This window comes from Odocoileus virginianus, chromosome 2 (genome assembly GCF_023699985.2).
Source record: "Odocoileus virginianus isolate 20LAN1187 ecotype Illinois chromosome 2, Ovbor_1.2, whole genome shotgun sequence".
Lineage (NCBI taxonomy): Eukaryota > Metazoa > Chordata > Mammalia > Artiodactyla > Cervidae > Odocoileus > Odocoileus virginianus.
In genome coordinates this window covers 40,852,725-40,880,605 of record NC_069675.1, presented here as the reverse complement: position 1 = coordinate 40,880,605, position 27,881 = coordinate 40,852,725, and the positions used below count along the sequence as shown (strand labels likewise).

Genomic DNA, 27,881 nt, shown 5'->3' with positions numbered 1-27,881 from the left:
AGCCAGAAAGGCGGGTCATGGTCATGACTGCTCGCTTTTACTACTGAGTTTGACATTTAAAATTAATGAAAGCAGGAGTCTAATGGGCGGTGTCACTATGTGCCACAGGAAGCTCTGATCCCCAGAGGTAAAAAGCTGAGCTGCCTTGAAGAGGATACATTTCCTTTGTGGAATCTCTTTGACTCCACACTTTTTCTCTCAAAACATTTTCCACCTTACTTCCAGTTGTTTTCTCTTGGTTTTTTTGTTGCTTCTCCTTTCTCTCATTTTCCCTAGACTTCTCCCTTCATATCCAGCTCTATTTTATAGTTTCTCTCTCTCCATCTCTTTCCTCTCTATCTCTGTGACTCAGCTCATGTCCTTTTCAGCTTTCTTCACCTTCTTCCTTTACTTGTCTTCATTTAAGATGATCCTGTGATGCCAGGGGCATTCTTCTTTCATCACTTTGAACCTAGTTCAATGGTAACTGGCTATATTAATATCTATGTGTATCTGTTTGAAATGATATACTTTCCTGGTTAATTGAATATATTTAGCATTGTGAGATGTTCCTCTTTATCTCAAGGAATGATTTTTGCAATAAATTCTTCTTTGATATTAATAATTTAGCTATACAAACTTTATTTTGGTTAGCATTTGCATAGTTTTTTTTCTCTATCTTTTCTTTTCAACCTTTTTGTATGATCATATTCAATGAGTGTCATGTAGGCAGTATTTTTGGGTTTTTATCCTAATAGTCTTCCTCTTTTAATCAGAACATTTTATGCACTTTCCTTTTAAAGTATTTATGGATATATGGGTTTAAATATACACTCTTATATTTGTTTTATATTTATCTTACCTACAGTATTCCATGCTCTCTCCTTTCTTTTGAATTGATTTTTTAAATTATTTTCATTTTCTATTAGCTTGGTACATTTTTATTATAGTTATATTTTGGGTGATAACTATAGTAGTTACTCAAGAAATTTATACAAACATGCTTGACATAACAAGTATAAAATAAGAATGTTCATCATTTACTAGTTAAAACAAAGACCCTAGAATAGTGTATATTTTCCCTCTTTCAACTTTTATGTTATTATTAATTTTAATTTATAGATACTTAAAATCTTATAAAACAAAATTGTTACTGTTTTGTATAGCAAGTGCTCATTTAATTTACATATTTGCTGTTCCTGTTACTCTTCATATCTTCCTGCATCTTTAAGCTTTCACAATGGAATCATTTTCCTATGTATAGACATTTCCATTAGTTAAAGTCTACTGAAAAAATTCTCTGTTATTGTGAAAAATATCTTGATTTCACTATTTTTCAAGGATATTTTACCTGAGTATAGGCTTTTAGGATGGCAGGTATTTTCTTAGCACTTGTAAGATATTATTAACATTATTGTCAGGCTTGTGCTGTTCTGATGGGAAGTCAGATTTGTGAGTTCTATTGTTACTTCTGTAATTTTTCTTGGTTTAATTTAAAGATCCTTCTTTTTTGTTAATCACTTTTTATTTTCTGATGAGCAGATGTTAAAAAAATTTTTTATCCTGCTTAATAGTCATAGTAAGTGCTTCTTGAATTTGTGCTTCTTTGTGTATTTCAGCAGTTTTGGAAAATGCTTTTAAATATTGCTCTTCCTCCATTCTCTCTCTCTTCTCCTTCTATGACAGGAGTTATATTACTTAGACCTTTTCTTCTCATGCAATAAGTCTCGATTTATTGTATACTTTTTTCTCTATTTTCCATCCTTTTGTCTTTCAGTGCTTTGTTTTGGACATCTTCTGACTTATTTTGTAGTTCACCAATCAACTTTTCACTTGTATTTAATCTGTTGTTGTAACCTTCCATTTATTTAAAATTTGTAATTTATTTAAAATTTGTAATTATTATAGTTTTTAGTACTGCATTTTTTAGTGTCATTATTTTCATCTTTTTAAAGTGGTTTTCAGTTTGTTAAAACTGTCCATTTTGGCTTTAAATTTTTTGAATATATTAAGTAAGCGTAGTTACTTTAAAGCCTGTGTCTGATAACTATTTTCTGGGTCATACTGTATGTTTGGTTGTTTTTGATTGAATACCAGGTATTGCATATGAAAAAAAAATTAGGGTTAATTTGAGGCTTAGCATAATGCTATCTTACTCTAGAGAGGATTTAATTTATTCCTCACTGGAAGTTATGTCCTTGAAAATCCAAGATCACCTTAATCTAATCAGTGTGGATGGGTCAAACATGGCTCCTGGTCCCTGGGAGGACTGGTTGATTTTCGATTCAACCTTACATTTAGGATAGGGTTGTGTCCCTTTTGTGTCCTAACCCCAAGCTTAAGGATTTGCTAGTTCCTCTGTCTTGGTGGGTCCTATACTTTTTTTTCCACTCTTTGCAAGACAGTTCGTCAGAAGGTCTGTTAAGTTTCATACTTCTCAGCCATGTATCCTAGAGTTGGCTCAGACCCTGGAGTCTGGGTAGAAGTAACCTCAAATGCCAGACTGAGTTCTCTGGGTTTTCTTTTATTTTGGTACTAGGTCCTACGATTCTAACCTGTCTTAAAACATTTCCAGTTTCAGATGCTTTTTATATATTGCCCAGATTTTCTGGTTGTTCTCTTCATGAAGTTTTGTCCAAATTTTCTAGTCTGCCAATACAAGTAGGCACTGCTATTATGTTGCTGTGTAATCCTGGACAAATCATTTCCCATCTCTGGACCTCAGGTTTCATATCTATTTGCTAAAAAAGATTAGACTGGAAGACATTCCCAAGCCATCCCTCAGCATTATTCTTTATTTGTAGTCTGTATGCATGAGACCTGTGGGTTAGACTGTTAGTTTTTAGGGGGATGGCTTAGTTCTGCCTGCATAGTGCTGGCATCCTGCCCCACCTGGTCAAGGTAACTAGAAAGGCTTTGGAATGATGACAATGAACATGTTTGCTACTTTGGGGAGATTGAAAACATGTACTATAATGCTAGAATACAGCTAGCTTGCAATAAATACCCTACTTTCCATACTGGTGTGAAATGTAGGCAGGAAAGTTTCATTTTTCTCTCACCCCAGAAATAGGAAGGATTCCCCAGGGTTATTTATCACAGTCAGAGAGAGACAAATAAAGAACAGGGATGTTGTTAATTTACTCAGACTCCAAACTCAAAGTCCCTTTGATGGAACAGGGGCACTGGGAGAGCCCTGATGTAAGAGTTCTGGTGAACCATCTGGAGGGTCTGCCACTCATCTTAGTCTACATGAGCACAGGCACACCCCCCGGCCCCCAACACACACGCACACCCACCCCAAACATGTGTGCCTAATGATGACCACATTACAAATGGGCACATATGGTGGAAAGAGTTTCCAATAGGAATTTCAAAGCACTATCACTTTCATTCTAAAGGGCTAATTTAGTTCATTTTGCCTCTGGTTCTTCATTTTGAAGAGTGGTTAGAATATCATAAGTATTTTATATACTCCTGTACCATTCCAGCTCTCGGGAAAAGTTCTGGCAGTACTACATTAACTCCTTTTGGGTTAGGAATGCGGAATCTGGGGCTAAATAGCCTAGGTTCAAATTCTTCCTCCTCCATATACATACAAGTAGTTGAATGTGGGACAGTTTTCCTGCTTCATAGGTCTGTTGTGAGGTTTAATGAGTTTCTTTATATGAAGTGCGTGAGCTGTTGGGTGAGCTGTTGTTTGGGAAAACTGATGTATTGGCCTTTCTGTGCTTGCATCTCTGAGTGTGTAAGCCACAAGGCTTGAGGTAAAGTGAAATGGGTAGAGTGCTGGATTCAGGGTCATGAGACCTGCTGTTGTGTTAGATTAGCTTTTAGATTAGTTTCCAAAAGGTTTGGACCCCAGTTCAGCCCTCAAACCTTGCCTGTAACATAGGACAGTTACATGCTCATCTACATCACAGGGTGGATCTCAGATGAAGTGATGGATGTAGACATTTTTGCAAAAGCAGTAAGTGCTGTATAAATGTGAGGGCCTGTCACTAATGGTGATGGAAGGGCCGTGATCCTTTGTAGGGATGGATTAAATAAATGGAGAGGCTGCAGAAGTGGAAGGAAGGGTGTGGTTCCGACGTTTTACTTAAGTTTCTGAGCTTGTTCCTTTCCTGCAAAACTGGAGTCTCGGCATTCCCAGTACATGAGCTATCCTGCTGGGCATCTGTGGGTGGGATTCTGATGGTCTCTTAGGATAAGTTTTGTGTTCCATTTCTCTTCTCTCAGGGTCTTGTCCTGGCGACTTTGAACTTGGTGTCTGGCATTATGTCTATTTGACCCGGCAAGGGAATGCCAGACCCTGGCTCTCTGGAGTGAGCAGGAGGGTTAAAAGCCCCTCTGGAGTGACAAGGCGGACAGTAACTGTGGCATGGGAAGGACCAGGTATTGGGGCCAGACAGGGTGTGGTCAGAGCCAGGTCAGGATAAGTGATATATTAGTTTCCCATGGCTGTAGTAACACACTACCAAACAGAGTCTTCTCTTACAGTTCTGGAGGCTGGAAGTATGAAATCACTGTCAGTGGGTCAAAATCAACTAGTCAGTAGTCTCGTGCATCCATCAAGGGCTTTTAGGGATAAATCTGCTCGTTGCCTCTTCCAGCAACTGGTGGCTGGTTACAGGTATTCCTTGGTTAGTGACCATGTTGTTCTAGTCTCTGCCTCCATGGACACATTGCTTTCTTCTTTTCTGTCTTTCTTCTGCCTCTTTCTTCAGTTCAGTTCAGTTCAGTTGCTCAGTCATTTCCAACTCTTTGCGACCCCATGGACTACAGCACACCAGGCCTCGTTGTCCATCACCAACTCCTGGAGTCTACTCAAACTCATGACAATCAAGTCAGTGATGCCATCCAATCATCTCATCCTCTGTCGTCCCCTTCTCCTCCTGCCTTCGATCTTTCCCAGGATCAGGGTCTTTTCCAGTGAGTCAGTTCTTTGCATCAGGTGGGCAAAGTATTGGAGTTTCAGCTTCAGCATCAGTTGTTCCAATGAATACTCAGGTCTGATTTCCTTTAGGATGGACTGGTTGGATCTCCTGGCAGTCCAAGGGACTCTCAAGAATCTTCTCCAGCACCACAGTTCAAAAGCATCAGTTCTTCAGCATTAATTTCCAGCATCCATACATGACTACTGGATAAACCATAGCTTTGACTAGATGGACCTTTGATGGCAAAGTAATGTCTCTGCTTTTTAATATACTGTCTAGATTGGTCATAACTTTTCTTCCAAGGAGCAAGAGTCTTTTAATTTCATGGTTGCAATCACCATCTGCAGTGATTTTGGAGCACCCCAAAATAAAGTCTGTCACTGTTTCCCCATCTATTTGTCATGAAGTGATGGGACCAGATGCTATGATCTTAGTTTTCTGAATGTTGAGTTTTAAGCCAACTTTTTCACTCTCCTCTTTCTTAGGATACTTTTTATGGCATTTAGGGTCTACTCAGATAATCTAGGATAATGTCTTCATCTCACAATTGTTAATCACTATCTGCAAAGACATTTCCCCCCCAAAGGTAACATTTATAGATTCTAGGGATTAGAGTGAGGCTGTCTTTTGAGGGGAGGTATCATTTGGGAGGCCATAGGAAAAGCCGGAGACAGGCCCACACAGGAGATGCCCAGAATGGAGGCATTAGTCATCAGAGGACTGTCTCAGTGGGGAGAAGAAATCAGGCAAGATGGGAAAGAAACATACCTACAGGGTAAATAATAAGGAAAACGTTTTAACTGCCTGAATTACAATAGACACTGAATGAAATAATGATTTTCATCAGATACCTACTAGGTGCCAGGTACTGTTCTAAGGAGGCTGGAAAGAAAGCAACACGAAGTTTGCTTTCATTTATAGTGAATGAATGAATGAATAACTGAGGATATTCTTTGCTCAGCAAGGAAGGTCTTTGTTTCAGGTATCAAGACCATCAAGAAGAGCGGTCCGAGGATGTGCAGTTAGAAATCATAGCAGGTGCTCTGACTGGAGTGGGGTGTGTTCAGTGGAAGAAGGCCAGCCATCACACAGTTGGAGGAGAGAAAGGGGTATGTTTAACTGAGTGGTTCTTGGCCCAAGCTGCACATTGATCATCTGGGATGCTTTAATCAAATGCCTGGACCAACCCTCAGAGACGCTGATTCAGTTGGTTGGGGTATCTAGGTAGTGTAGCCTCCCAGGTGATTCTAATGTGCAGCCAGGGTTAAGAACCAGGGTTCTTATTTGTACTGGTTCTTATTTCTTAACTTTGTTCTTATTTCTTAACTTCTCTTTGTGCTGATTGCCTTATGATTTGGAGCCAGATCTGGCATGGCATCCCACTCCAGTACTCTTGCCTAGAGAATCCCATGGACAGAGGAGCCTGGTGGGCTGCAGTCCATAGGGTTGTACAGAGTCAGACACTACTAAAGGGACTTAGCACGCACACATGTTGGCAACAGAACAAGGCTCAATGAGTGCTTTTAAGTTGTGTGATCTAGGGCATATTATGTAACTTCTCTGGGTCTCCATTTACTCATCTATAAAATGAGGATAGTAATATTTATACATCTCTGTAAGGATTAAGGAAGAAAATATTTGCAAAGGGCTGACTGTGATGCTTGGTACATGGTGAATACTCATATGTGATCCTTAAAATTTTTCACTAAGTTAGGGATTATTGTGCCCATTTTATAGATTTGGGAATTGAGGATTAGACACATCCAGTTAACTTGTTCAGAGCCACATTATTGGCAAATTTAGCCCAGACCTCCTTTTATGACCTAATTCTACCCATTATTGTAATAGTGGTATGTTAAAGCCCAGCCACCCCACTCTTTCCCCTTTGACCTCTGTGGCTATGAATGAGCTGGCCACTGCTGCTGCTGGTCTGTTAAGACCCTGGTTTCCCCTCAACACCTAGGAATTTAGGGTGGGAGAGAAGCCTATGTCACCATCCCTCTTGGCTCCATCTCTTCTCTGAGATAGAGTAGACGTAAGAATGGCTCAGATGGTAAAGCGTCTGTCTACAATGCAGGAGACCTGGGTTCGATCCCTGGGTTGGGAAGATCTCCTGGAGAAGGAAATAGCAACCCACTCCAGTATTCTTGCCTGGAAAATCCCATAGACGGAGGAGCCTGGTAGGCTACAGTCCACAGGGTTGCACAGAGTCGGACACGACTGAGCGATTTCAAGTCTTCTAGAAGAATGTTGTAGGCTAAATAATAACCCTCTAAAAATATCAGGTCCTAATTCTTGGAACCTGCCATTATCTTATATGACAATGTCTTTGCAGGTGTGATTAAGGGTTTTGAGATTAGAAAGTTGTTCTGAATACTGCAGGTGGGTGGGTGGGTGGGGGGCCTAAGTACTATCACAAGTGTCCTAATATGAAAGGCAGAGAGAAGGCTCAAGAGGAAGGGGATATATATATATATCTGTTGTGTATAGTTTTGACTCATTTGCATTGTTAAATGATGTAAACGGACACAATGTTGTAAAGCAATTTTGTGGACCAATTAAAAACCATTGTAAACCAATTAAAAAGTAAAATAAAAAATAAAATTAAAAAAGGCAGAGAGAGTTTTGACACACGTACAGAGGAGAACAAGATGTGACTCTGGAGGCAGAGATTGGAGTATTGTGGTCGCAAGCCAAGGAATGCCTGCAGCTGCCAAAATCTGGAAGAATGGATTCTCTCCTCCTCTCTCTGAAGCGAGTTTTGGCCCCATGTTACTAGTTTTGGACTTACGGCCTGTAGAACTGTGAAAGAATAAATTTCTGTTGTTTTGAACCACCTGGCATGTGGTAATTTGTTACAATAGCCATAGGGAAGGAACACTAGAGGTTCTCTGTGGGCACCCCAGTTCTGTGTGTGGGGGTTACTTTCAAGTCCCAGCACACCCAGTAGGGGTCTGCTTGGATCGTTTTTGGGTGCCTGGTTGCTGACTCCTACTGCTGTGCCAGCAGGCAGCTGGTGCTCTTGTAGCACGGGCAGCAGGCAGAGTTCACCTCATCCTCACACCCCTGTGCTTTCTACCAGCCAAGCCTCTGGCCAGGAGCGGATGTGAGGCGTTCATTGACTCTTCTGCTGGAGGAGACAGACAGCCTCTCTAAGAGGTGGGGTAGGGTGCAGAGCCGCAGGGACTGATTCTCCCATGCCCTGCCTGCTTTTTGGCATTGAGGGTGCCCGGCTCAGTTCACCCCCGTCTTACCAGCCTTGTTGCTGAAGGGCAGGGACTTTCTGGAACAATTTTACTCAGTGCACCAGGAACAAAGGAGAAACCAAATGCCTTGCTTAGGAGCGACCCATATGGAGGAGGCAAGGCTAGGCCCAGTGACAGGATAATTGCTTAAATATCTGCTCTAAGTATAAAGGCAGACTCTACCTCCAGCTGGAGTTCAAGTTCCCACAGGTCATGAAAACAAAGAGGGGAATGGGAGAATTAAAGAGGAATAGAAATGGAAATGATTAGGAAAGATTGCCACTACTTACAGTGGGGGGGTGGGGAGGTGGGAATTAACCCTTTTGGGGTTGTGCAGTAGGGTGTGGGCTCCCAGCTCTTGGGAAAGCTGGAGGCCTGAGCCCGGGGGTGACTCGCTCTGCTCCAAGGCAGCTCCCCCAGGACCCAGAGAAGAGACGGGTGCGGCTTGATCAGGCGCTGGGCTGTGGGCATGTGACTTGGTAATGGCTTTGAGTGGCGGGACTGAGTCTGTGGGCAGCACATTCAGGTTTCAGTTGATCACAATCCCTCCTTTTTTGCTGTCCTCCCCTGGTGGCGATGCCTCCTCATGCTTCATGTTTCTGCTGGCCCAGCTTTCTGACACCCCTTCGGTGGGGTGGGCATGCCCTGCCCTCCCTCCCACAGCATCCTGCTTCTTCTTTGCCATCCTCAGTATGTTGATAATTGTTAAATTAATTGTAGTGATCTTATCTCCTCCATTCTAAGAAGCACACATTTTCACCTTTTCACAGTTCTGAATTAGGTCCTGTCTCACACAATCAGTCAGCAAATTTAGGGGATGTATTAGACATGGTTCCCCAGAGAAATAGAACCTATAGGATATATATCGATATATCCTGTTACATATTGTATCCTATCTATACAGTTATATCCTATGTCTGTCTCTGTGTATATATAGAGAGGTTTTTTGGCTCATGTGATTATGGAAGCTGGCAAGCCTAAAATTCGTGGGATACAACAGCAGGCTAGAAACTCCAGCAGGCTTTTTGCGTTGCAGTCTTCAGGCACTGTTTCTTTTTCTTTGGGAAATCTTTACCCTTAATGCCTTCATCTGATTGGGTCTTCCTATATTATAGAGAGTAACCTGCTTTACTTAGAGTCAACTGATGGTAAATATTGATCATACCTAACAATGACCTTCACAGCAATATCGAGACTAGTGTTTGACTAAACAACTAGATACCATAGCCTAGCCAAGTTGACACATGGAATTAACCACTACAGTGGGGGTAGTCGTTTGTTTGTTTTTTTGGCTTATTCATTCCCTCCTCCAAAATATCTACTGTAAAAGTGTGTACAGTCTTCCTGAATGTCTGAAGAACTGGGCTATGATGGCATTTGTTTTCGGTCTGCCCTTCAGTAGGCTGTGGGCCTGTTAAAGGCAGAGTTCTACCTATTTTGATCACCACAACATCCTCAATATTGGTGAATTCCCTTGACTGGCCGCTTGGCTAAACAGTAAAAGATTTAGATTTGGGTGCTGCTCTGACTTTTAATTTCCTCCGTTTGGGAGTGTCTCAGGACCCTTCTTCACTTCCTTTCTGCTTTTGTGTGGACTTGCATACTCCACTCTTCTCTTCATCCCCCTGTCTTTCTGGCTCCTTGTTTCCCATCCCTTTTATTTGGCTAATGCTCTGTGCCTAATCACGTTAGCCAGCACTGGCGTTATAGAGATGTTTGCAATCCAACCCAGGTCTGATTATGAGCTCCAGCAGCCCCAGGCTTCTTTAAGAATGTGTTGATTGGTGGGGGTTGGGAAGCCCCCAGAGGGGGCCAGCATTTTTGGCTGATGGAGCCGCCCACATGTGTGTCTGGGCACCGCAAGAGAGCCTGGGCTGGTTGGGTTTTGGTTCTCTCCTTGATCAGGCTCCTGGTGGGGTATTTATCCTGGCTGGGTGTCTAAGCCCTTCCTGATTGTATTAAGCCTCATGAAAGTGAGGCCCCAAACAATCCAGCTAGTGTGGCTAGTGCTGTAACCACAGCAAAGTGTGCCCTCTATTTCTTGTCATTCTCTGTCTGAGCTCATTTCAACTTTCTCCCAGCACTGGGAGTATAAAGAAACTGCCACGTGTTTCTCTGGTTTGCAAGCATTACCTCATTTCCCTTGTCTCGGATATTAATTCAGAAATATTTATTAAGTGATTTCAGGATTTGGGGCAATTTTGAAAGCATTCAGTTCAGATTCCAAGAAGGATGCCATGAGTTTAAAGGAAATTAGCTACCTCTCTCTTTCTATTTTCTCAAAAGCACCCTATATTTTTCTTTAGTACATTCTGCTTTCTTGTCATTGTTCCTTTAATTATTTACAATCATTCCCTGAATGTCTGTCTTCTCTATCAGTCTTTTACAATTTCCATCTGGACAGGTTCATGAGTGGTGTCTTCATCACTGTATTCCCAGGGGGAGGCACAGTAAGTTCTTGGCCAGCTATTGCCTACATTTTGATTGACAGAGATATTGCATCCTACCTGGAAGGTGTAATTATATTTTTGAAAGTTTGTACCTAGCACAGAGGAATATGTAGTTGTACATAGTTAAGGATCCATAGTTGTATTCTTGGAATCAACTTAAGAGCCCATGCTTTATCACTCAAAGAGCTTTAAAGTGTTTCTTCCTTGAATTTCTTAAAATATCTGAGACATGACTACCTGAGTCACCATTCCTAGAGGGGCTGGTGTGAAATGAAATTACTTTGGGTTGTACGGTTGTGAAGAGACACATTCCCACATGTGTGTATATTGTAGTATACTGTACTTTGCTAAAATTGGGGACTCTGTGAATCACACTTCCTGGACTCATATCCTGGTCCTACCAGTTTCTAGATGTTCCGCCTGAATGTTTTATGGCCTTCAGCACAATGCTTGCCATCCCTATGCCTTAATCTATTCATCTATGAGTGGGGATAATGATAGTCCTCACCTCATAGACTTGTTTTGGGATTGAGATAAGTAATATAGAGCACTTAGGTCAATGTGTAGCTCAAAGTAACCTAAATAAATGTCAGTAATTATTATCATTTCTATAAATATGTAGTAGTAAAATTGTCATTGCATGCATGGTGAGTTAAAAAAGGGAGCTTTTTAGGAGGGAAACTCTTGTCATTGAAAACCACATGGGCTACATGGAAATGTAAGTGGGCTCTGATGTAAGTAGAAGTAATGCTGATAGTCCAGGACATAGCACTCTAGAGAAGGGTCAGTATAAAGAAAACATATAGTTATTTAGCCATTGGCATGGATGAGCCAAGCATTGGGATGACAGAATTTAAAAAATGAGAGATACATTTAACCAGTGACTAGGAGTGTCGGTGGAAGTTGACTCATTTGGCATCTGAGTGCTTCCAGCCATGCTCACCTGGCTTCAGCACAAATGGTCATTTCAATCCAAAAGTTCAGTCCAACCAACATTCAAGGAGAGCTGATGGCTTGCCTTTGTGAAGCCCAGGCTCCAAATCATCATCTAGCCTGGCTGGCTGTTCATTGGGATTGGGCAGTTCTGACAGTGGCATCTGCCAATCCCCCCCACACAATTATTGGGGTCAGAATCTGCATTGTCAAGCAATCACTAGCAGCACCCCAAACATTTCTAACCTCAGAATATGCTTGTAGCAAGACAGATTGATCAGAAAGTGTATTGTCCTGATGTTTTTAGCAAACACAAATGACTAGCCATAAATCCACAGTGATACAGCTTTGTCATCACATCCCCCAATTCATTCTATAGAACGGGCTTGAAATATACTGTTGGAAGTAAAAATCAGCCTGGCATGTTCCCTTTCTAGTCTTCCTTTCAACTTGGCCCACGGGACTGTTTCTGGCCAATCGAGGACTAGCTTTCCTTTTTTTTTTTTTTTTCACCTCTTTGAAATGAAAGACTCAATTTTAATTGACTGAGGTATAATATTATTGTATTAAAAATGATATATTACAGATAGTAATATATATATATATATATATATATATATATATATATATATTTCATCCCAAGTAACTTTTCATTCCAACTGGGTTATTTGATATTTTCAACCACCTTGTGAGGTAAGTTTGGTGGATAAAGATATTATTAATTTCCTTTTGAACTTGGACACTCAAGGAGGGATAGTGATAACTTACGTTGGTGAAACTGGTGTTATTAATAGCTAATACACTGCACTTACCTTGTACCAAATACTATTGTTAAGTGTTTATTTAATCCTCAGAGTGAGCCAATGAAGAAGTCAGTATTATTATCCCTGTTACATGGATAAGGAGACTGAGACTTGGAGAGATGAAATCAACTGCCCAAGATTGTAGCTGGTAAGTGATGGAGCTGAGATTACAACCCTTGTAATCTTGGCTTCAGAGTCTATGTTCTTATCCGCTGTCATATGTTGGATGATACAGTCCTTGGTCTCAGGGATTTTCAGGCGATTCTTGCTCTGGTTACTGTCTCCTTTTACCAGTTTCCTGTCTTCTTTAAGGATCTCCTAATCTTAGATGGATAATGTATGTTCCAAAATGAATAGAAATATGTTTATTTCTTTATTATAAGAGCAAGAGCAGTAGCTGGAGAAGAAAACGGGAACCAGCTTCAAAATGATAATGAGATGAAAGATCGAAAGCTTATGAGAAGCTTATGAAAGTGCTGCTGAAACTATTGTCTCATTCTTGGTTGTTGCCAAGGACTCCTGTTTGGCTTCCTGCTCTGTGTGGTTTATTCTGTCGAAGTAGGAGGAGGCATGTCAATGCTGAAGTCAGACTCACTGTGGGGATGGGGAGGGTCCTTGTCAGTTGCATTTTCTTTCCTTGTAAACTTCAGAGATGTGTTGGCAGCAACCCGATTTGAGATCTTGCAGGTAAGGGTTTTAGAACCCCTGGGAGAGCCTGCTTTTCTGGTGAGCTTATAGGTTTGTGGGATGTAGAATTCATGTAAAAACTATTCAACTCTTCTGAAAGAGCTATTAAAATTAACTTTGATTTGACTATAGGTGGTTTTGGTGCTAATAGCTTAGGGCATGCTATTCTGAGATTAGGTCTTTATTGCCAGGGATCAGATGGAACTTTTCAGGGCACTTGGAACTCTCAGGTCAGATGGAACTTTGTATTTATTTATTTGATATAATGGGAATGCACAGAGAAAGATGCAGCTGACTTTTGGTTCTTTGGAGCAACAAGTTTTTTTGTGATTGAAGTAATTCATTTGTTACAATCAGTGTACAGTTTGGAAAAGATACCATCTTCTAAGTGGGAGATTTTCTCCCATGGAAGAGATTTCTTTTGGTTGGGTGGGACTGGGATGGGGGAGTGAGTAGGAATTTTCAGGGCTTCAAAATGCTAAGAAGTTTGTTTCTTGTGGAACTTCACATGCAGCAGGATAACTGACTCAGATAACTCCATGGGGGCCTCACCTGGGTTTCCTATATGGGGTCTAATTTTCTTCCTGCTTGAGTTATTATGTAATCACATTATGTTGTCAAAACTTGGACAGTGGGAGAGAGTAAGGTAATAGAGAGAGACCCAAATTCCCTGGGCACTTCTGCTTAACATGACTTTTATGACCTTTGGCATAAAGATTAACCTGAGCGCGCCAACTTTGTCATGTCTGCAGGCTTGTGTGCCTGGGCAGACAGGGTGAGATGGGAGTGACATTAGGTATGTATTATAGTGGGCGCAATGCCCAAGCAGACAGTTGAAAAATGAAACTGTTTGCCAATCTAGTTTATTTGACATCTTTAGACAAATAAATGGTGTTGCTTAAGAGAATTTTGGCTTTGAAAAATTAGAATTGATAATCATATGGATTTGTCTGTTGTAAATGTTATGTGCCTATAAATCCAAAGAAGGGGTTTATATTCATGTGTTGACACTCCCTGCAGGTAATTATAAACACTGCCCCTCCACAGAGACTGATATCTTTTAAAATTTTTATTGATTTATAAAATTATAAAACTAATGTAGCAATAACATTAAGTGAATTTAGAAGAAGGAAAAAAGAAAAATCTCTAACAATCTTACTATTTGTATGTTGTAACTTTTTTCATGTTTGACTTTTACTTTTTTTGCTGTTGGCTTGTATATTTCTATACAGTTGGAATCTTAGCTACCCAGACTTTACCCAATTTACTCAATAAAATTTGCAAATTGGAGGCAACTTCAGTAGTAGATCCATGGATAGTTGAGCTAGAAGGGGCATTTGAAATCCTCTGGCCTGATCTTGTTCTGCAGTTGAAGTGGCAGAAGCCCAGAGAAGTGAAGGGATTTGCCTGAAGGACAGAGATTGGGAATAACTGAGGTGGGGCTTTTTCCAACAGTGTTGCTTCTTCAAACTCCGAAATCTGTCTCTACCTTAGTCTTGAGACTTGCCTTCAACACCACATGTCTCGTCAACTTATGTGTGTGTATATGTATGTGTGTATATATACATATATATATGAAATATATATTTATAGATATGAATTGCTATCTAATATATGGACAGACTTAATTATAGCAAACTCCAGTTTCATAAATGATTATAAAAATTGAAAAGGTCTGAAAAGTAGTCATGAGACTATGGAATTTTGTATTTCTTCACATAACAAATCTCCTATAATGTTTTTCTTAAGGTCTTATGCTACATAATGCCCCTTCTAGCTCATAATGTTAGGTCATTTATGATGGAATGCCACCGCCTAGAAATGTGAAAATCTTACTGGACCTGGGAAGAAAGCCCAGAAGAAATGGAAAAGAGAGGGAAGTTATAGGGTGAACTCATTACAATGGACAGTTGTTTTCTCAGAAACAAAAGTGAAGTTAATACAAACTTTTTAAAATGTCAAAACCACAAGTTTATTTATTTGATTCTAAGTGGTAATAAAGATTGACTTCCCAGAGTTGGAGGGTCTATTTTGTTTTTCACTCCTGGTCTTTAATATTAGCCTTTAGCAGAAGTCTATTGAAATGGTAGTCACCATCTTGGAATGTTTTTAATACGTCTGGATTGTTTCCTCTTTTAGGTATAGTTAGCTATACCTTTGCAAATGAAAAACTATGGAGAATTAAAAAGAGAATGAAAAACATCTAGTGAGATTTACTTGAAAGGTAGATTTGTGGATAATTTTCAGGAGGGAAATTTTTTCCCTTGGCTATAAATCGATTTTGGTAGTTGAAACTATCTGTCAGAGGCAAATATTTTTCAGATTTCAAATCAGTTCCTTGAAAGAACACTGCTTGTTCTTTGTTAGAGGATGCTCTTTTGGATTCCTGAGTTCAAGAATAATAATCTATCCCTAGCACATTGGCACACCCTGTCACAAAAATAAGTGCCTAATAAATATTTCCTAAATGAATGGATTTTGTTCATTGTTTCTTTACTTTTTGACCTGTTTCCTCTGTTGGTACTCTCTAGAAATAGGTCTTCTATATAGTATCTGTCAGGTAGACTATGTCACAGTGACGAACATCACTGTGACTTTACATTCATGCTGCATGTCCATCTTGGGCAATGGGGAGACTGCTCATCTTGAGGATTTAAGGTGCTGGAGGCTCCATTTCAGCCTGTCCACCCCACATCATTGCTGTAAGGAAGAAAGAACACCAAGAATTGTGTCTATTCAGAAGAGAAATTTATCACCTTCACTATTGGCTAAGGCAAGGCACATGGCCATACCTAGATATGGCACATGGCCATATCTATCAGGTTGTTTGGAAGCAGGCTCAGAGTAAGTGGAAACTGCCCTGATGATCACAGTGTGATTATAGGTAATGATGGAGATTTGTGTGGACTTTTCCCTGAAGCGTTTAAAGTGATCTCAGTGTTTACATCTAATCCACGATTAAGAGAGATAGGTAGGTTGCTGGTATCACTACTCCTGGAGGAAGTGGAAGTGGAAGGACATAGGGAGGAAGAATTAGTGACTTACCTGAAGCCACGGAAGATCTGACACCTAGACCCCCAGATTTCTAATGTAGTATCTTTAGAGCCACATTTGCAAATGGCTGTCCTTAGTCTCTTCAGGAGTATCTTTCATTTTTTGAAATATCTTGATTCCAAGTCTCTGTGTGGTGATGGGTGAGTTTGCAGTTTAAGTGGATTTTTGAACCATTGGCCTTTTCTTTTGGAACAACTCTGGGAGGCTAAATTGTGTAGCCTAGAAAAAAGAAAACTTGGATTAAAATGAGGCAGGGATGGGTTTAAATTTGAATTCCATCTCTCCACTGTTTGGCCTCAGGGAAGTAACTTGTCTGAGACTCCGTTTCTTCCTCTGAAAAATGAGGATAATGTTTTCCACCTTGCAGGTTGTGGTGATGAAAGAGGAAAGGTTGTGGAAGGCATAGCACCATGCTGGGCGTCCAGGAGAGGTTCTGTATGTGGGACAACATTACCTAATTCTTCAGTGCTTTGGTTGTCTACATTTTGAGCCCCAGAGCAGGCCCAGGAATATTGGGTCACTGTTCCCAAGCAAGGCTTATATTGTTTCAAGATAAACAACTTGATTTCTGTCTGTTGTAAGCTCCTCAACTTATTTTGCTAAAATATCATAAAGTCCTAAGTTCCTGCATACATTTCAGGGTATTTTTGTTTAGTCTTATTTTTTCCCCAATTCTTGGAACAGCTTTTAGGGCAACCCAGTAGTCATGGTATAGGCAAGGAGACACCAACAAATTACTGAAGTCAAACAGCAGCTTCTAGAAACTACCTCATCAAAATTCCAAGAAACTTTTAGATATCCAGTTCCAAGGAGCCTTTCTCTTATTCGTGGGTGAACTCTTACAATGGGGAAGCAGAGAGGAGCTGCAGCCCCGAGCTGGCTGCCTTGTTGAAAAGCATAACTCTGCTCTGGGCAGAAGATGGTCTGGTCTTGCCTTTTCCATTAATAGGATGCCAACCTTCGCCAACTTCATCTGTTGTGGTTCGTGTGGGAGGGCTCACATGTTTCAACGGTGTTGTTGAGTGCTGTGGCGGTCTGATTTCACTCTGAGTTTCTATTTCCTCTACTTTCCAGGTGAATTGCAATGAGGCTGTTTGGACCAAAGTCAGGAGGGTTTGGGAAAAAGAAAACAAAACATCACTTTGATTCAACAGTTGCTTAGTGAGTAGTTGCTGACCAGGAATCCCCCCCTTGTTTTGACTATTATAAGCCAAAAAAAAAAAAAAAAAAGAAAAAGAAAATTCAAACTGGTTTATGAGCATAGATACCATCTCAGTGCTTTTAAGGTCCACAAATAAATCTAATCTTTCAAAGTGTGTACCTGTTGGTAAAGAGATGAGATTTAAAATATATGTCACTTAGCAACTAGTTAAAACCCCATCCCTTAGTCTTGATTTTAAATATCTCCCATCTTCTCATTTCTCCCTCACTTCTAGTTCTAGCTGCCTTCTTCCTTCTCTTCCTTTCTCTGAGATGCTGAAAGGGATTTATGTTTAGTAAGTCAACTCAAAATCTGGAAGGTTGATGCTTTTCTTTGAGATGCTTGAATAAATAATAGCAAAATATGATCTTTGCTCAACACTCCCTCCCCCACCTTTCTCTCCCACCTTTTTTTTTTTTTTTTATAATATACTGGGAAGAAAAAAAAACTTTCCAAACACAGAACTTTATGGCCAGAGACAATCTGGCTGCTGGAATAAACAGTCTGCTCCCTCGTTTACCATTCCATCATGGGCTTAAATCCTGAGAAGCTCGCGGCTGCCCGCAATAGTTCTTGCTTGGCAGCAGGGAAGTCTGCCAACATCCCATCAGGCTTGTTTCTTAAGCAAAGTTGTATAAGTTAACAGGTTTTATTGTTGGGGGTAATCTGGGGTTGTTCTTACAGGAGGAAGGGACGAGGCCCCCAGAGTGTTTGCCAGCAACAGCCCTTGGCTTTACTCATTCCTGCTCCTCATTAATTTGTGTGAGCTCAGCTTGGATAACAAACTGTGGGGCAGGGGGATCCTATTCAGCCAGGCCTGGCCTTGGTAAGGCCTGTGAGCTAATTGCTTTAATTGAGTGGGAGGGGCTGCCTTCCTCTTGATTCTGTCCCTTCCCGGCCTTCTTTGGAGTGGAATGAATGGAGGCCCACTTCAGCTCCTGCTGGCAGCGTGGTGGCCGGCTGGGCCCTGGGATCCACTGCTGGGATCCGCATCTCACAACTGAGGCTCTGATCCTTCATTGTGTGAAGAGGTATTCCAGTAGTGCTCATTCTGCGCTTTGCTCTTTTGCTTTCCTTTTGGGTTGAGAAGCAATCTTATCTAATTTATAACTGGGAAACAGCATTAAGGATGTGTTAGCGTTCTGGTCCGGATGGACAGATCATTTACAACTAGCACAATCTATTACCAATGCACGCTCTTTAGGACCTGCTATGCAATAGGCATGTAATGAAGCATAGGAAACATGGATTTCATTTCCAACCCCTAAAAGGAGAAAATTATTTTGAGGCGGAAGACTCACCCCAGGTGGGGGGCAAGGGGTAGGGGCTTTGGGGAACAGGGGAAGGGTCTGTCTCTTTAAGACAGACTAGGAGGAAAACCAAAAGTCATCAACTTGGAAAGTAACAAATGAGAGCCCAGAGCTGTGGAGCTAATGTGCAAACTTGTTTCTGTCCTCTATGGCGCCATCATTTATTCAGGAGGTAGAAGCAGAAGACGGGGACTTGCATTTGCTTGATACTCAATTATACATTAGTGTACATCACTTGGCAATCTGTTCATATCAATTTAATTGGATTTTAATATTGCCTCTGATCTTGTTGTCCAATTAACAGTACTGGCTGGCAATAAAGCAGAACCACACACTATGTAACACCTTTGATCCCTGCCATATGGAGCTCTTCCATTGATTACCACATTTTCAAAAAATTTCACTCTCTCAATATGGGCTGTGATAAATGGGAGAAAAAGCACATCCCTGATGTGATAAAAATTTCACTTCAACTCGCAACTTCATTTATTTTGTTGACATTCGGCTCTGATTAAGAACAATAAAAAAATCATGCCCTGAATATCATATGCAAATACAACCCTGGGCATGAATCTAATCATGCCATGGGAGCATTACCATGACTAGCCTGGCATCGGCTCAATTTTTTTTAAAGTGACAGCATACACTTCTGGGCTAGCTGTGCAGAGTAGTCGCCACCGCTATGTCATTTAATAAACATCTGATGTTTTGATTCCCACCAAGGCATGGAGAAAGCATCTGAATTTCTGCCTTTTACTATGAGGCCTCTGTGTTCTGGTGATGCCTGGCATTGACCTTCCCTAGGGCTTCCTTGGTGGCTCAGAGGTTAAAGCGTCTGCCTGCAATGCGGGAGACCGAGGTTCGATCCCTGGGTTGGGAAGATGCCCTGGAGAAGGAAATGGCAACCCACTCCAGTATTCTTGCCTGGAGAATCCCATGGATGGAGGAGCCTGGTAGGCTACAGTCCATGGGGTCGCAAAGAGTCGGACAGGACTGAGTGACTTCACTTTACTTACGGTGGCTCAATGGTGAAGAACCTACCTGCCAATGCAGGAGATGTGGGTTCAATCCCTGGGTTGGGAAGATCACCTAAGGAAATGGCAACCCACTGCAGTATTCTTGCCTGGAGAATTCCATGGACACAGGAGCCTGGCTGGCTATAGTCTATGGGGTCACATAAAATCAGAAAAGATTTAGTGATTAAACAATAACAACAACTACAACACCTGTTTCCTTAATCCTTGCTCTGGGAGATGCTGGGAGCTTGGATGGGGCAAGGTTCCTGGGTGACCCCTCAGGCTTCCACCTCTTTAATGGGGCCCTCTCTCAGACTGGGTAGGGAGATGCAGCTTTGGTCTGGGAGGGGCTGCCATGCCAGGGACAGGACCTGCCTGCTCTGAGGAAGCTTGTGAATGCCTGTATGAGCCAGCTTCCTGTTTGCCTCTTGGAGTTATTCAAGCAATTACAGCTTAATGCCCTGGAGACCCTCCCAAATGACAGGATTAACCCCCAAGGGAAACAGGCTTCTGTTGTGAAGGATTACATCAATGTTCTAAAAGGCCCTTCCACAGCACTGAGGAACCACTGATCCTTTTCATGCCTTTGCAAGAAGGTTGCCCATGTCCAGGGCTGGGAAATGCCAGAGAGTCCCTGTCTGATTGTGGGCTCTGCCTCATGCCCTTTCTCCTTGTCCTGCTCTGGGACAGATGCCTGGATCATCTCTGTGCCTGTGCTGCTGGGTGTGACCAAGCTGGTACTGGGGACTTAGACTGCCTGCTTTAGAGCAGGGCCCGCCACCCCAGTACTCAGGGGACGTGGGAGAGAGAGGGTGGACAAGGTGGCCATGCCCAATGGCAGAGGCAGCTGGGAGTTGCCTGGAATCTTGACAACTTTGGAATGTGGGTGGGGGGCTAGGTTGTCTGTTACATATGTCATAAATTATTTCTTGACCATTAGCAGTGTTTCTGCCTCATAACTGTTCTTCAGGCATATTAAATCAGCGAGAAGGAAGAGCGTGCTAGGACATCTGGGGCTGCCAGATAATTCAGTTAATTTCTATTCCCTTGAACCTAGAGGTGTTAATTTGGAAGCACAACAGAAGAGTCTGAAGAATGCTAATACGTCATTTGAATGATTAATGCAATCAGGGGGATTGGGGGACCTCTGTTTACTCCTTAATTTTGACATGGTGCAGTAAGGAGGAGAGTGGCTGATTTTCCAAAGTTAAGGGCAAGTTGGTTTCATTTCAGTCACGTGGCCTGGGCTGGGGTTTGGGGAGCTGGGGTTACTCAGAAGGGCTGTATCAGGCGATGGGGGCCAGTTTCGTTCCTATAATGGCTACTGCCAGGAAAACAGATGAAATTGTTTGTGATCTGATGAGCTGTGTCCTCTTGGGTGAAGAAGCTCCCAGAAGCTGCTGGGAACAGCAAACAGAAGAAAAAAGAAAGAAAGGAAAGAGACAGCCTGGAAAAACCGAGCTGAAAATAGGTGATAGCCTTATAATGTACATGTATTTTTATCTGACATTTCCAAATTGAGTGGCTTTCTTTAAGAGAAGGAAAATATTTCCAAACTTATTTAAATGGAACCTTATTAGGGAAAGCTTAGGACTGAGCAACTATTTAGAAATATATTTTGAGGAGAGACGCAAAGGAAGACCTTTAATTCTTAGCAGACTGTAGGCATTTTAAAGAAGTCTTGTGTCTATTTATTGTGCTGCCTGTGATTAGAGGCAGCTTATGACTGTGATAACAGGAAATTTCAAAGGGCACTTTCCCCCCACCAACCAGACACTGTAGTATCTCCTTTTTAAAACAAAGAAGGTATTGTGAGAGTGAAAGGGATTTGGCCCCAAGCACTAAACAAATTCTAGAGAGCAGAAAAAACCCTATAATTATGTTAATGGTAAATTAATGTTTTGCCATTTACCCATATCACCTCAGAATAGGTGTTGTTCAAAAGTACCTATTGGAAATATTCGGCAGACATGCTGGAGAAGGGGAGAAGTCAAAATGTTTAATTTTCTATAAAACCTTGTGTTTAATTTACAAACGGAGCTTTCCAGTACAGGAAATACTGTTTTCTTGGGGGTGCCACCTAGGAAATTGCTTCAGGAAGCTGGGACACATGGCCACCCTCCTGAGAGTGTCTTGTGGTTTAGAGTTTCCTTGTGTGTTAATGAGCGGGATGGACAGTAGCAGATGGGCAAAGAAAAGGACCTTCCCATCTCAGAATTCTTTGACTCAGTGACCAGCTCGGACATCTTGAGCCTATTGCACAGTGAATGTTGCCTCTCAATAACCTCTGTCTTTGGCTTTTAGTCTTAGATGACCCATAGATCTCAGTTTAAATAGAGCCCTTAGTTGAACAGACCTCAATTTTGATGTTCATGGGATCAGTTCATAGGAACTTCTTTGTGCAAATCAAACACATAGATTGATAAACATTTATTAACTGTATATGCCACGAAATGTGCTGAGCCCTTTCTGGAACATAAGCTTTTTCTCAGTAAATTCTCAAAACAACCCTGAGAGGCAGGATTTATTACCCATATTTTACCAAAGAGGAAATTAACACTAAGTAACTCGCCTAAGGCCCCAGCTGAGGAAGTTAGGGGTATAGTTTCTGAACAGGCTGTTCTAGGGACAATTGTGAAGTAGACAGTTCCCTTGATACCCTAGACACCCTCTCTTGTATATTTTCCCTCTCTTAGTGATGTTTCCGCTATCCTTTAGGCATCCAGTTATGTATTATGCTCTGTATTTTCATCAAAACCTACTTTCAAGAAAAGATCTTACATTCTTTAGTATGAATTTAAACCCAAGTCAGAAACTGTGCTAGGCTTTTTTTTTAAACACATGATTTTTCTTGATTAATTCTCAAGGGATCTCAGTATTTAAAATTTTATAGCTAATAATGGAATAAAATATTCTACCTGCCTTAGTGGCTGAGGCATTAATGAGTAGGAACAATTAGGGTAGACTTGCCTTAATCTTTCAAGTAAAGTAAATGTTGGCTTTTTCTGCCATACACTAGCTAGAAGCACTCTAGAAACCAGCGTTTCTGATAAGCCTGACTATGGACAATGGAAATTGTTTTCAATAAAGCACTAGACTAGGAATGAGCAAGCCTGGATTTCAGTCCTCTGTCACTAAAGTGTGTTTTGGGGCAGACAAGACTAGAAAATAAAAGGATTGGATCGTAGCAGTGCCCTCTCTACACCTCCTCATCCATAACAGACATTATTAATTAATCTTGGGGTGCTGTCTGATCAAGTTTGAATGCCATTTGGAATCTATCTCTACTGATCCTCCAAGCAGGATTACTTACTACTTGCAGTTGGCGCTGAAGATGAAACCTATTGCCACCCAACGGCTAGATGATATCCAACATTTCTTCCAATTAAGAATTCTGTTAGATCTTCAGTGGAGGGAAGTAGACTAGGTCCATGCTTTCCAAACCTGTCTGAGCAGAAGCACTGGGGGCTTTGTAAATTCACCTCTTCAGTCATATTCTCTAGGAGAGGAGTTTGAGAATCTGTATTTTTCTAAAGCTTCTCTGGTGATTTTGATATAGCCAATCTATAGATGGCATTTGGGCCCTGCCACTTTAGATGATGTGATTCAGAGTTTTGTTTATTTTAATAATGAGAATTTTCAAGTTGAAATCATTGGTGGTTCTAGCAAAGCCTCAAAATTTTTTTGGATGAATTTCTACTTTTAAGTTTGCTTTCCGTCTTCAGTCTTCTGAAGAGTGCTTTGGAGTACAACCCACATCTGGACTTGTAGTGTTCTGCTGACTGGGTTCAAGTATTAGACATGCAGACTTACCAGCTGTGTGGCCTTGAACAAGTCATTTAACATAGGCAAGTGATTTAATCTTATCTTCCCTAAAACCGACATCAGAATACCTACCTGGTATTGTTGTTGAAATTCTAAGATTGATATTATGAATATCAGTTATTGAGCACCCACCATGGACCAGATAGTATAAATTCAAGTCTAAATTGAAGAAGAATAAATAGAAACATGGTTTCTGAATGTCTTCTAAACCAGTGTTTTGCTTTTCTTACCACAATCTCTGGGTTATAATTAGGCACATAGGTATACACAGACAACTGAAACAAAAGTTTCTCAAAAAATATTTGTCCTTGCTGTGTGTAATACTGTTTACAATTTCCCATTTAATTCCATTAAACCCTGCACATTAATGCCTTGTGCATTAATCTGACCATGACCCCGCACATTAATGTCATAGACCACTCATGGGTCATTAGCTGTACTACTAGACCACTCTCTTCCCAAATTGGTCTCATTATGACCATCCACCCTCTGTGTATATACTATTTCCAGTGATGGGAAACTCTTTGAAGCCAGGAAGAATACCTCTCAATTCGCTCTGTTTTCATGCTATGCTAAGTCATTTCAGTTGTTTTTGACTCTGTGAGTCTGTGGATTGTAGCCTGCCAGGCTACTCTGTCTGTGGGGATTCTGCAGGCAAGAATACTGTAGTGGGTTGCCATGCCCTCCCCTCCAGGGGAGTCTTCCTGACCCAGGGATCGAACCTGTGCCTCTTATGACTCCTGCATTGGCAAGCAGGTTCTTTACCACCAGTGCCACTTGGGAAGCCTCCAATTCACTCTAGCTAATATTAATTGAACATTGACTATTAACAAAGCAGTCAACTATTTCCATACTGCTGTTTTATCTAAAGGCCTGCACATTGAGTACCCGGAATGCTGATGGTTTCCCACCATGCCCTTAGTTAATCCGTGGCTATCTAGGGCCTACTCTGGTACTGCTGTCTGTTCTGGACTATGAAGTCCTCACTCCTGTCAAAGCTCAGCTATCATGTGACCTAGTGTGGATAAGTTAATTACAGCCGGGAGGTTCCTGACTGACAGTGATGGATGTTGCCTTGCAATTTAAATAGTAACCTTTGGAGGCTAAAATGAGAAATTATCTTATTAGACAAAGCTAGTAAAGAGAGAATTTTTGTCATGACAGAATCTTGGAACCATTTAAAACTTTCTATTCTTGGGCATCAGGACCAAGAAGTTAGACATGAGTATGTAGTTGTACATTGGGCCCAGACTGGACTTGTGTTGTATCCTGTCATGAACATATCAAAGTATAAGGGATCCTTCCATGAAAGCTTCTGTTTTCATTTAGAGGGCGGAAGTGACAGTTCACATATGCATTCTAAAGTGTGAGGCCTAACCAAGAATAAGTTCTTGGATGAGGGCTGCATTAGTAAACACATTCATGCTGTGGTCCATGGGGTCGCAAATAGTCGAAGACTACTGAGCGACTGATCAACAACATGATTCACGTTTGAGGCAATGACAATGCACTTATGTCGGGGAAGCACCATGTCTGAACCTGAGATTTGTGTCATCAGGGCTGGATTTCTTCATATTGATTAAACTGATTGCTAATTGAATTAGTTATATTGCCAGTGAAGAACTGATCCAAAAGAATTTCTGATTTAAAAGAGGTCAAATATTAGTTTGCTGATTTGATTTGAAATGCACATGGATATCCTTGTTAAGCCATAGGGAGGTTTATGTTGCTGTCTTCCTGGGGGTAGAGTGTAATAATCACAAGATTAACTCTTTAAATCTGCAGTAATACTGCAAAAACTGAGGATACATGAGGAGGAAAAGGAAAAACACACGTGTTGACACAAAGTGCATAAGAGAAATGGCAGAGAGGGAAGAGGAAGGGGAAGAGAGAGACAGAGTAAGAGAGGAAGGAGTTATAAATGATTCCTTGAGAGACATGATGAAATGATGAAACCTAGGGATTAACTAGGCTGAACATCAACAAGTGTGTACCATTACCTGGTATATTTAACTAGAATGCTGGTAATGATAAAAAAGTTTCCTGTTTAAGGATCAGCCAGCTGAGGGACCTTAAACCAGTTAATTGACCTCTTGGAACCAGTTTCCTTCTTTAGAAAGTAGAAGGGTTAGTTGACAGTGTTTCTTTTTGACGCCTTTCTGCCACTTGAAAATGCTATTATTCTAGGGATTTGTGCAAGTTACACATCAGTGAAACATTACAATGGCTTCTAAGCAATGGCTTCTAAATTCATAAATTTATTCATTTAACAAATATTGAGTAAGGGCCCACTAGCACTTTAGTTCCTCCACAAAGTCACAAAATTTTCTCAGCTGTGCTCCCTACTACTTGGCCTTTATACTTTTCTGAGCTCAATCAAAACTCGGGTCATAGCGGGCTAAGGATAGATGATTTTGTCTCAGGAAGGTAGCAGGGCTGTTTCAGGACTCAATGCCAAGCCTACTACAGGCTACAGACTGCAGACATTCTGCTTTCTTTTTCTTCAGAGGAGCAGTAACCAGAAAGGATCTTCCTGCTGGCTTCCATGGGGCAGCTGTTGACTGATTGGTGAGAGGCGAAGAGAGGGCGGAAGGAAGAGGGAGGAAGGAGAGGCAGGTCATCCTTCCCAGGGGCCAATCAGCCACGTACATCAAAAGCAAACAACGACATCAGTAAACCCTGGTCTTACTAATATAAGGAAATAAGATTCTTAGGTACTTTGAAACTCATCCTTTGAGGCCAGCAGGTCAGAAGTAGAGAAAGAAGAGCTCAGTGGGGGAACTGATTATAAAACATAAAATAATATGTATCTTTATGGGAGAAAATGCTAAAGAAATAAATGAGAAAATGTAGCATGAAATTCTTAAGCAAAAACAGAAAGAAGAAAGATCATATCAGGCCAGCTGAGCTCACAGCCTTTCTCATTGATTTTGCTGCATATTTTAGGATACTGTTGCCTTAGTATTTATTGCCTGTTGACTTAGTATTTATTTTTACATTGTCTAATTTTACCCCTTAACTTGTACTACAGAAACTCATCAACTTTTTTAGAACCAATGAATCGTAGGATGAAATATGTAATAAATATTGTCACATTGAGGTAATATAAAATTACAAATATACATAAAAGGGTTATTTTAATTATCACCTTAGTGACAAGTAGACACAATGATAAGTTTGAGTTTCTTAAAACTTGAACCGGTTTGTTTCTTAGGAAAAAAGTTATAGATAATCAAGGTTACATAATTCATTTAATTTTTAAAATTTTTAATAAATCCATTCAGTTCAGTCGCTCAGTCGTGTCTGACTCTTTGTGACCCCGTGGACTGCAGCACCCCAGGCTTCCCTGTCCATCACCAACTCCTAGAGTTTGCTCAAACTCATGTCCACCAAGTCAGTGATGCCATCCAACCATTTAACCCTCTGTTGTCCCCTTCTCTTCCTGCCTTCAATCTTTCTGAGCATCAGGGTCTTTTCCAGTGAGTCAGTTCTTTGCATCAGGTGGCCAAAGTATTGGAGTTTCAGCTTCAGCATCAGTCCTTCCAATGGACACCCAGGACTGATTTCCTTTAGGATGGACTGGTTTGATCTTCTTGCTGTCCAAGGGACTCTCAAGAGTCTTCTCCAACACCACAGTTCAAAAGCATCAATTCTCTGCTGCTCAGCTTTCTTTATAGTCCAACTCTCACATCCATACATGACTACTGGAAAAGCCACAGCTTTAGAGGTAAAGATATACATATACAGAAAAGTACACAATCATGTGTTAAACATTTCTAAAAAATAGATTTTATTTTTTAGAATAGTTTTAGATTTTCAGGAAAATTGGGAAGATAATACAGAGCATTCTTGTATATCCCACACTTAGTTTCCCTTGTTAACATCTTGTATTAGTATGGTATGTTTGTTATAATAATTGAGCCAATATTGATGTATTCTTATTAAATAAAGTCTGAAGTCTATACTTTATTCATACTTTCTTACTTTTAACATCATGTCCTTTTTCTGTTCTAGGGTCTCACCCAGGATAACCACCACACAATTAGTTATGTCTCCTTGGACTCCTCTTCTCTGTGACAGGTTCTCAGAACTTTCTTGTTTTGAATGACCTGGACAATTTTGGTCAGGTGTGTTGGGGAATACCCCTCATTAAGAATTTGTCTGATGCTTTTCTCACAGTTGGACTGAGGTTATTATAGTTTTCTGGAAAGAACATCACAGAAGTAAGTTGCCATTTTCATCACATCACATCACATCACATCATATCACATCACATCAAGGGTATATACTATCAATATAATTTAATCACTCTTGATATTGGCCTTGGTCACCTGGTTGAAGTAATACTTGTTTAATTTCTCCACTGTAAAATTACTCCCTGCCCCTTTCTATATTGTCCTCTTTGGAAGTCACTATGTGAAATCTATATTAAAGGAATGGG

General features: G+C 40.9%; 1 long non-coding RNA gene across 1 annotated transcript in view; it reads left to right on the top strand.

Annotated features, from left to right (window-relative positions):
• Nucleotides 1-12,404: 12,404 nt before the first annotated feature.
• The window catches only part of LOC139039004 (uncharacterized), a 68,849-nt gene continuing 53,372 nt past the window's right edge, over nucleotides 12,405-27,881 (top strand). Inside the window, exons 1-2 of the long non-coding RNA XR_011492108.1 lie at nucleotides 12,405-12,495; nucleotides 27,455-27,663. This is a non-coding gene — a long non-coding RNA (uncharacterized lncRNA). The remainder of the gene's footprint in view (nucleotides 12,496-27,454; nucleotides 27,664-27,881) is intronic.